The sequence below is a fragment of the Myotis brandtii genome, unplaced genomic scaffold (assembly GCF_000412655.1).
Source record: "Myotis brandtii unplaced genomic scaffold, ASM41265v1 scaffold158, whole genome shotgun sequence".
In the NCBI taxonomy this organism is placed as follows: Eukaryota; Metazoa; Chordata; class Mammalia; order Chiroptera; family Vespertilionidae; genus Myotis; species Myotis brandtii.
The window spans coordinates 1,445,649-1,456,287 of NW_005355753.1; the positions used below are offsets into that span (position 1 = coordinate 1,445,649).

At 58.3% G+C, this 10,639-nt stretch overlaps 1 protein-coding gene across 1 annotated transcript in view; it reads right to left on the minus strand.

Moving 5' to 3' along the window:
* Positions 1–6,417, minus strand: part of SLC5A11 (solute carrier family 5 (sodium/inositol cotransporter), member 11) — a 44,531-nt gene extending 38,114 nt beyond the window's left edge. The window contains exon 1 of the mRNA XM_014536261.1: positions 6,238–6,417. The gene's annotated coding sequence lies outside the window, so the exon portion shown is untranslated. The remainder of the gene's footprint in view (positions 1–6,237) is intronic.
* Between the last annotated feature and the right edge of the window lie 4,222 nt (positions 6,418–10,639).

Genomic DNA, 10,639 nt, shown 5'->3' on the forward strand with positions numbered 1-10,639 from the left:
GGGCGTTCTGGAGCTTTCGGGGCTGAGACCACAGCACCTGCAGACAGGGAGGTGTGATGAGCAGGACCCGTTTGGAGAACCACCAGACTCTTGCCTGAGTATTGAGGTGGGAGGGGAGGGGGCAGTGAGGCTGGTCAGACATGAAGGCGATTGCACAGCCCTTTGGTGTCATTTACGGATAATATAAATCAGTGGTCTCATCCTTTCATACCTGTTTTTATAACAAGTATTTCGTATTAGCCCCTAAAAAGGGCTCTGAGAGCCACAAGATTAAGGTTAAGGGTTCGGACCTACAAGACTGTCCCCACCCCCCTGCACGTCCAGGTCGTCACCTGTGCTTCCGACTGACTGGCTGCAGGTCGGAGGTTCCAGGACATGCACTCTCCTTGGGTTCAAATAACCCAGTTTGAGAATGCAGGCTCTGAAGTCAGACAGGTCCGGATCTGAGGCTGAGCTCTGCGAGCCTCCTCCCAGCCTCTAACCCACCGAGGCCACAGCCTCGAACCCAGGAGGGGTCAGAGGACTCAGAGACACTTGTCTGAGAAATCAAAGGACAGAGTTTATGAGAGAATCATGCTGCTTCAACCAGAAACTGCTCTGCCGCCCCCGGAAGACGCAAAGGGCAGGCAGATGCTTTCAACTGCGCGAAAGGGGCTCTGAAGAGAAACAGGAGACGCAGAAGCCATTGTATCCCAGAGGCACAGAATAAAGACGAGTCTACAAACACGACTAGAGGCTTGTACACACCAGATGTTGACATTTGTAGAAGTGTTTTTCGATTTTAAATGTTATGGGGAAGTCCAAGCAGGTGCCACGAACACCGTGCTCCTAACGTAAGGCAGAGCCCTGTGAAAACTATTTGAGACAGCGCGGGAAATAACAGCGGGGACATTCCTACATCAAAAGTTCCCCAACATATTGTGCTGTGTCAACTGGGCGTAGTTCCCGCTTCAGACCGTCCTAAGCATGTTTCGCCCACACACACACGTCTGGTGGGATGTCAGAAAGGCCACCTGGGGCAGCTGTGCATTTCGGGGTGGCTACCGTCTCTGGCCTCCGGGCACTAGATGCCAGTAGTGTCCCAAATCATGTGACAACCAAAAGGTGTCCCGTAAACTCTCAAAACACCTCTGCGGGGGGAGCAGCCCTGGGCCCACTGCACAGCTGCTCTGAGCCAGGGGCGGCCATCGCGGGATTGTGGACCAGCACGTGGCGTGGTCAGTGGGGAGGCTTGACTAGAAGCGAGCAGTGGGCGGGCAGGGCATTTGTTCACTGCGGGGCCTCATGACAGGGAACGTGAGGGGAGAACGGGGAGCAGTTTCCTGCTTCTGATCAGAACGGCGAACAGAGCGGCCGGCTGCGGTGCAGGATTGTCCTGTCCTTGTCACTGCTGGTCTTCACCTCTACTGCCCGTGGGACCGGGTAGCTCTGTTCTGGGGCTGGCACTTCAGGATGACAGCAGCCCTGGTCTCTACCCACCGAGGCCACAGCACTGACAGCCCCCGGTGTCCCCTGGAGACCCAGCGCCCAGACCCCGGAGGCCTGCACACCGCGGGGTTCACTTAGAGAAGCCACCTGGGGAGGGGAGGGGCTCAGCGATCTGTTAGTTCCCCACCCACCCCAAGGGGAGCTTTGAACTTCTCTCGCTGCGGCTGGGAGGAGGCTCACAGAGCTCAGCCTCGATCGGATCTGTCTGACTTCAGAGCCTGCATTTTCAAACTGTCAACCTGCTGCTCCCAACGATGAGAACTGAGAACAAGGGGCTTAGGAAGCAGCTTAATTGGGGGCTGAGATAGATTGTTCTAGAAGCCCGCAGGTCTAAATGGGAGGGAGGGTGAGGAGGGGCAGCCCTCTCAGTCCCCAGCCCCTCCCCCAGCCCCTCTGGAAGGCCTCTGCCTGCCAGGCACCGGGAGGGGTGGGGCAGATAAACAAGTTACTCATTGCTGGTGCTGCTCCAGGCTGTTCCTGAGTCCCAGGAGGTGGGGCCTGCCGGGGCCAGGAGGGGCCGGCTGCATCCTCACGTGGGGATAGGAGCACAGACCAGAGAAACCAGAGCCACAAGCTCCCAGGCAGAGCCTGCAAGGTGCCCGCTCTCCAGCAAACCCATGGCACTGCCATCGAACGCCAGGCACGCAGCTCGCCAGGCACACGTGTGCTCTTATCTCCTCGCCAGCACATGACACGCCCACCCTGCAGGTGGGAAACGAGGCACCAAGAGGTGACAGTGAGCTGGGCTCTGGGCCTGCGGTGCCACTTGCCTCTAGGTCACAGTACTGACAGGCGTGGGTCTCCAGCGGAAGCTCGTTGCATCATCCAACGCTGGCGGGTCTGTCTCTATTGTCCCTCTCGGCCCTTCTCTCCTTCTCTCCTCTCCTTCCGTCCTTGGCTCCCTTTCCCTGTGTCTTTTCCATAAGCACTCATTAGGCACCAGCTGTGTGCCAGGCTCCATGCTAAGCCCTGGGGACTCAGTGACAAACACTCATTAGGCACCAGCTGTGTGCCAGGCTCCGTGCTAAGCTCTGGGGACTCAGTGACAAACACTCATTAGGCACCAGCTGTGTGCCAGGCTCCATGCTAAGCCCTGGGGACTCAGTGACAAACACTCATTAGGCACCAGCTGTATGCCAGGCTCTGTGCTAGGCATGGAGGACAACGCGGTGAGCAAGGCGGACCTGGCCCGTGCAGCACGTGTGCCCAGGCCACTGGATGAAATGACACCAGGGCCTGCTGCCCCTCGCCCCCCCCAGGCGGGCACACTGGGGTGGGCTCCTGCTTCACCTTCTGCGAGGGCGCTCCCTGGATGGAGGGCAGAGGCGTGCAAAGCAGGCTCCATAACGAAGGCTTTGTTTGCAGGAACACCCTCCCTTGTGGCCCCCGATGGGCCAAAGAACAAAAGGGAGCCGGCCGGCCGCTCACCCTCTGCTCTGGGCGGGTTACATCACCCACAGGGCAGATGTGGGAATTTTCCACAGCCGGCTGGTGGGCAGGGGGCGGGGCCTGGGCCGCGTTCTCTCCTGAGTGGCGTCCGCTGGTGGGGGGTTATTATCCTTTATAACTTGTGCCTCTGAAACATTTCATAGCGAAAGTAAAAGAAACGAACAAGATTTACAGCATAAAACCGCCTGTGTACCCAGTACATTCACAGACAGCCGTGCGCAGTGTCTGGCTCGGACGTGGCACAGCGGCCGAGGATCACAGACTCAGGCAGGGACGGGAACTGGGACAGACAGACGAGAGCCCAGGACGGCCTGCGCCGAGCGGGGACAGTGGCCCTCCAACCACGAAGCCCAACTTCAGGCGGCACTCTCCCGGAACGGCGGTCGTGGCCGTGTGACGAGGCGCGAGGGGCACTGCACCTTCAGGTCCCACCCCTGCCTCTTATTAGCTCCGAGAGAGATGTGGGCCAACAACCTCCCGGAGGCCCTTTCCCCCTCTGTGAATGGGGCTAGTAATCCGACGCGTGTCACAGGTTTGTCGAAAGCTCCTTATACAACATGACTGGGTCCAGAGGACTGGGTCTCTCCCTGCCCTTCTTATAAAACCGTTTAGGAAAAGAGCATGGACTCTGGTCAGGAAGACCCTGGCCCCAGCTGTGAAGCACACAGCACCCTGAGGGTCAGGTCTGAGGCCCCCAGGGAACAGATACAGGAAACGCAGCTGGTCCTGGGCCAAGGCCACCTAAAGCACCGATGCGGGCTCCACCCGGCCTCCCCGAGCTGCCAGCCTGGCCTGCGCGTGGACCCTGGTGGAACTCCAGCCGCAGCCACTCCCCCTCCAGCATCCCCTGTGGTGCCCAGTGTGGGTGGCTGCCCTCTTCACAGCCCGGCTGGTGACCGGCTCGGGACTGGGATGCCCAGCAAGGCTGTGGTGGAGGCAGCCCAGCCGGGGCGGTCCATTGTGGGAGGTGGAGCGGGCGCTGGGCCTGGAACTGCAGAGGGAGGAGCTGAAGGACCACTCTGCCAGCCTGAGCAGCGGGTGCTCTGGGTCCTTAGACAAAGGCTGGGAGGACGATCCCCGGGACTTTGGTTGGAGCAGAGGCCACCCCATCCCCGGCCCGTTGGGAAGGCCACATGCTGGCATTTAGGGAAGATGCCACGGGCAGGGCAGGGTGTGGCAGCTGTCCTCAGCCAGCTAACAGGAGGTCACCCCATGTGAGCGCCCCTGCCATTCTGTGTGACCTTGGGCCAGCTTCCTGCTCCACCTCCTTGTCCCTCCAGAGATGATCTCGTCTCAAGATTCCCGGGGAGACCAACAGTCACAAGAGCACCTTGTGAGTCCACACCTGTCTATCCAAAGGCCAACGCGGCATCTAAGTGGGGTCCAGCCGGCCCTGCAGACGGAACTGTCCAAGCTGGAGAACAGGACTGTTGGAGCTTCCAGGACTGTCTCCCTGAACGGCCACTTCTCCCACCCGCTTCCTAGACCAGAATCCATCGACTCTTAATCCCATCCTATTCCACTTCCAAGGTGTAGCCTGCATCCACCCACTCCCCTCACCTTGGCTTCTCTCACTGTCATCCAAGCCACTCGAGCAGGAACCTCCCGTCGTGCCTCCTGGTGCCACACTTGCGCCGAGTCCACCCTCACACAGAACCTCCATCAGATCAGATCAGATCACTTTCCTGCTCGAAGCACCTCTGTGCCTGCTCTGCTGTGGCCCTGCCCATCTCACACGGGCCTTCTTTTTATTCCTTGAGCAGCATTTCATACCTCAGGGTCTTTGCTATTCTGTTCCCTCTGCCTGACATGCTGTTCCCTACACTCTTGGCTTGATGAACTCTTACTCACCCTTCAGATGTCACACCAAACAGCCTTCTCTTGACCTCCGAGTCCATCCTCACACAGAACCTCCATCAGATCAGATCAGATCAGATCACTTTCCTGCTCAAAGCACCTCTGTGCCTGCTCTGTTGTGGCCCTGCCCATCTCACATGGGCCTTCTTTTTATTCCTTGAGCAGCATTTCATACCTCAGGGTCTTTGCTATTCTGTTCCCTCTGCCTGACATGCTGTTCCCTACACTCTTGGCTTGATGAACTCTTACTCACCCTTCAGATGTCACACCAAACAGCCTTCTCTTGACCTCAACCTAAATTTGGCCCTTACGTTATTTGTCCTGATAGCAGGCATGACTCCTCATCACCGTTGAGTCAAGCATGACATTTGACTTGCACGACTCTCATTACTGCCTGTCCCCACTGCATTGTGCCCCCAGAGCAGTGTTAGAAAGAGAAACCGGCCCAAATGGAGTCCCTGTTGCTCAGCCCCGTCTCCAAAGCCAAGCCACGCCAGCCTGCGTGCCGGCCCAGCCTCTCCCGGGAGTGGAACTTAAACCAACGCCTGGAACTCCCTGGTCAGCACTACTGGGGCCATTCGCCTTCCCCAACGGGACGCTGTCCAGGCCTGAAATGATCCACTTGTTAACTTCTTAGTCCCACCCTCTTTCCGCCTAAATAAGCCTCCCCCTTTGGACAACCCCTCGAAGCGCCTTCTAGTTGCCGGAGGGGCTGCTGCCCCATTCACGAACCCCTGGATGAAGCTGATGAGACCTGCAGGAGGACTCAGTTGAATTTGAACTTTGCTCTGTAATAGCAGTGCTCAGTAAATGGTTGTGAGACAGCAGCATGGAGTTTTCCGTGCCACATGCCCTGGCGCATCGGGAACCCTCCCACCTCCACCCCGGGACACATCCCCAGGACCCCTCTGCGGGACACCTCTCCCAACCGCTGCCCCGAACCACCCAGCAGAAAGCCACTGGAAATCTGGTGTCGTGGTAGCTCACAGTCACAGGGGTTGAGTCCCAGCGCTGCCACTCTGAGAGACCTGGGCCAGTTTCTAAAAGGCTCTCAGCTCCCTCTGTGATTTGCGGGCTGTGCCCTCAGGGTGACTGTGCCCGTTAGACCAGGCCAGGACCTGCCACCCGTGCCCAGCAGGCGCCGGTGGAAACTCCTTTTGCTCAGTCAACAGCAGCTGCACTGCAGGAACCACGGGGCCTACTGTTACGCAGATCGTCCCCTGCCCCTTCCCTGGGTCCTCAGACCTGAGGCTCAGCGGTGGGCCAGTGACTCGGCCAGTGGGAAAGGGGACCCACACCTGGTGCCACTGGCTGTGCCCACCCTCCACTCATCTGCCTGCTGCTGAGGAACGAGAGCCCACGGTGCCGGCAGGTTTCCTGCCGCTCTGGGTCCCGTCCCCAGGCTGCTCCCAGTTTGCAAAATGATCATTGGAGGGGTCTTACCTTCCTCTGGGTGCGGGCCCCCTGCTCTGGGGTCTGGTGGCGGTTTCAGAGGCAGGAGAAGGCAGGGCGCAGTGAGGAGGGGCCCGGCTTCTCCCTGCAGCCAGAGCTGGGAGGGCAGTGGCGGCCTCCCTCCCACCGGCGAGAATCTTCTTGCAGGTCAAACTCCAAATTCCAGTGCAGCTGAGATTAGGAAAAGTGAGAATGGTCTTTCCAGGGACAGGGAGAGCTGGGCCTGTTGTAATGTACCCGGCGAATCACTCAAGGGCGCCTCAAGAAGTCGAATTAAGGAGCCACATTTATTTCAAAGCTGGGACTACGAGGGGGCAATTTGCTCTCCAAATCTCGTTGCGCCCCCTTGGCCGAAACACCAGATTTATATAGGCAAATATCACAAAGGTATTGATTACATCCTAAGGTTTGGAATGAGGAACCTGGTTTGCAAAAAGCAGTTTGTTACAGAAGCTAGATTGAGCTGATTAGTTATCTACAAAGATTAATTATTGTTTTGGGTCTTGGGACCACTGAGTCAATGGAAACACATTATCTGGAGCCACTGGGGCAATTTAGAGTAATTGTGCAGTCCTGGTCTCCAGGTACAGAGGAATGTGTTTTCTAAAACCAGTATGACCACAATCAATGGGGTATTCAAATTACAATCAATAGGGTATTCAATCAAATGGGATGATTTAAATAGTTCAGAAAATCAAAATAACTTTTCTATTATTTTAGGAAGCAAATAATGACAGAAGCCAAGCCAGCAGGGTTAAAATATTAAACATTCACCCAAACATGATTGCTACCATGCTTCAGGCCCAGCCCAGCCCTGACCTGGAGCTGAGACCAGCCACTGTGGGAAGGTGGCGGCCCGAGCCCTGCCCTCAGCCTCCTGGGCCTGCACCGGAGGGCGGAGGGCGCTCCTGGGTCTGGTCAGGGAATTGAATGGATGCCCCTCCCCTGGGAACTGCCCTGTAGGCCACTCGCAACCGACATTCCCTTTCGCTTCGACCACATCCCACTTGCTAGGACCACAATTATCTCTCCCCTCTGGACCTTCCCAGGATCCAGACCAACCCAGAGAGTCCCCCCACCTGGAAAAGCCCACCTAGAGTCCTTCACAACCTCCGGCCCCCATCCCTGGGGGCTGGCGCCATTTGGGGGCTCAGCCCACCTGTCTCCAGGTGCCCTAGTACATTTATAATTCTTACCACTTTTGGCCTCGTGCGTTCCTCCTTCAGCGACCCTAACAGGCACCACCCAGCTCCACTCACCCACTCTCCCACGGGCCCGCCTCCATTCTGGGGACAGGCGGGCTTGGGACAGCTGGGGGGACGAGGGGGGGGCAGATGCCGGCGGGGGAGGCAGGGGACAGAGGAACGTCCCAGGAGAGCAGTCAATGCCGCCCGGGGCCTCTGCGGCAGGGACAGTGACCATCTTTGTTCAGCCCCGTCCTGTGCTCTCCAGACCGAGGCGGTGCAAAGACAGACGTCTGGAGTCGGGGCAGCTGTCAGGAGTGGCCAGGCCACGGCCGGGGCCTGTGTGGCCCACGACACCAGGACAGGCGGGGACAGAGGAAGGTTTTCAGGAGAGCAGTCAATGCCGCCCGGGGCCTCTGCGGCAGGGACAGTGACCATCTTTGTTCAGCCCCGTCCTGTGCTCTCCAGACCGAGGCGGTGCAAAGACAGGCGTCTGGAGTCGGGGCAGCTGTCAGGAGTGGCCAGGCCACGGCCGGGGCCTGTGTGGCCCACGACACCAGGACAGGCGGGGACAGAGGAAGGTTTTTGCGGAGCACTCAGGGCATTCAAGACTTTGAAAAATAGCCCTTGTGAAACACGAGACTTTCCACAGGCTCTGATCTCCCACTGTGGTAGGCTAATCTGAAGATGTGGCCACTGCAGGCCCTCGTGGCACAGACAGCCACGCCGGAGCAGAGTCATGGCCACAGCCCCGAGCCTGGGCCTGGGCCTGGGCTGCAGCCCGGGCAGAGGGGCTCAGGAGGCGGGTGGCACACACACACGCATGCAGGGTCTGTCCAGTTCTCACCCACCTTTGCAGTCACCCTCGAAGACAGACCCTGTCATTATTTCCAGTTCACTGATGAGAAAACTCGCCCACAGGCTGCAAGCCAGTAAGCAGCAGAGCCAGGATTTGAACCCAGAGATGTGTCCACCAGACGAGGGCGGCTGGTTGCACAAAGACCTGGCAATTAAATAGACACCAGATGAGTGGGGGCCTGCAGGGGTGGCCTGCCCGGGTAGGGGAGGGAGAATGGGTCACACAGATGGACAGAAGCGGGACAGACAGACGGCCTGACACTGCGATCTGCCTCCAGAGGCACAACCCCAGGAAGGCCGAAGGATGCTGAGTCCTTGGGGCCTAAGGGGCGATGAATGTGTCCTAGGGCCCTGCTGCCCACACAGGAGGCCAGCAGGTGAGTGAGGCAGGCAGCGGGGCTGTGGCTGACTGGGGAGCACATGTCCCAGCTGAAGGGGACAGCCATTACTCAGCTCCAAATGGGGAGCACAGGGCCAACAGGGCCAGCGACTGTGATTGTTCTAGAAAAATGGAAAGTCCAGCAATCTGTGCAACGTCTCATGACTAATAACCTGTGAGGACCGGATACGGCCACTGGCACTGGCCCGTTACCTCCGCCGGCTTCTTGATGGCCCGGCCCTGGTCCGCTCTTGGTACTGGAGAGCACAGGACGCGGCTGAACAAAGAGAAAACGATGGGGCCATCTTGGGGGACTTTTTGGAAGTTTCTCATAAAGTTAACACATCCCTACCCGGTGGCCCAGCAGTCCCACTCTCAGGTGTTTCGCAAGAGAAACTGAAACAGAATTTTTGGACTGGAACCCGGACTCTTTGTCCGTGGGAATCGAAGAATGAATCCACGGACAGAAGGTGGTCTAGCAAAGGTGGAGATTTACTGAAGAACAAGGACAGACTCCCCAACAGGGCCAGCGACTGTGGTTGTTCTAGAAAAATGGAAAGTCCAGCAATCTGTGCAACGTCTCACGACTAATAACCTGTGAGGACCGGATACGGCCACTGGCACTGGCCGGTTACCTCCGCCGGCTTCTTGACCGCCCGGCCCTGGTCCCCTCTTGGTGCTGGAGAGCACAGGACGGGGCTGAACAAAGAGAAAACGATGGGGCCATCTTGGGGGACTTTTTGGAAATTTCTCATAAAGTTAACACATCCCTACCCGGTGGCCCAGCAGTGCCACTCTCAGGTGTTTCGCAAGAGAAACTGAAACAGAATTTTTGGACTGGAACCCGGACTCTTTGTCCGTGGGAATCGAAGAATGAATCCACGGAGAGAAGGTGGTATAGCAAAGGTGGAGATTTACTGAAGAACAAGGACAGACTCCCACGTGAGGAGAGGGAACGAGTCCCACAGAACAGACTCCCAGGTGGGGAGGGGTAAGGGTCCCACTGAGTTCCCTCTTCCCAGGGCTTATAAAGGCTGCAGATCCTGGTGCCTTGATGTCCCCTCTGATTGGTCACTATTCCCTTAGTCTGGTTACTATAGTAACTCCTGAGCTCAAACGTCCCATGTGAGGTCCTCCCCGCCCCTCCTTCCTCATTGTTCTTTTCTTTCCGGCTTTCTTCCTTGTTCTTCATTTTGTAAATATAGACCTTTTGGGCTACTTCCAGCTCCCCTGTCTTAGGTAAATCCAAGCGTTGCTGCTCCTGCACCTGGCTTCCCTGTGTTGTGGAGCTGTGCCTCCTCCCAGTCTGTAGCCCTGTTTCTCCATGGACCCCAATTCCAAACTTTCCCTCCGCCGGCCTGTGCCCCTAAAGTGCCTGTTTCAGATGAAGCCTGTTCCCGAAAGACGGTGCCAGGTGCCCCGGCAGCTTTCTCTCCCGCCCCCACCCGCGCAGAAGAGCCCGCCGCTCGGCCTGGCGATGACAAGGGTTTTTAAGGGAAACTTACGGGCACTCGCACAGGCTGCCCCCACGCCACCTCGCAGGGGCCAAACGGTTCTGGGGGGCCGGCGGGAGGTCCTGGGACGCTGGCTGTCCCAGGTTCGGGAAGACTCGGGAGTGCTTGACCCGGGGCCCAGGAGAGCTGCTGCTTTAGGGGGGGAGCCGTGTGAGCCTGAGGCCATGGGGGCCCCTGCGGACGGGGCCGGTGCCTGCAGAGCCGACCACGTGGTTCCGGGGTGCAGTCCCGCCTCCAACGACCGGAGGGGAAGGGGCTGGAGGCTGAATCCGTTGCCCAGGGCCAGTGACCAGCGAAGCCCCCGAAAACCCAAGAAAGACGGCTTCTGAGGGCGTCCAGAGGGCGAACACGTGGGGACTGGGACCCCCGGAGGGCACGAGCCGGCCCTCCCCCCCGCCTGCGCGTCTCTCCAGCGGGTGCTGAGTCACCCCCTTTCCTGATAAGCGGGGTCTCTGTGC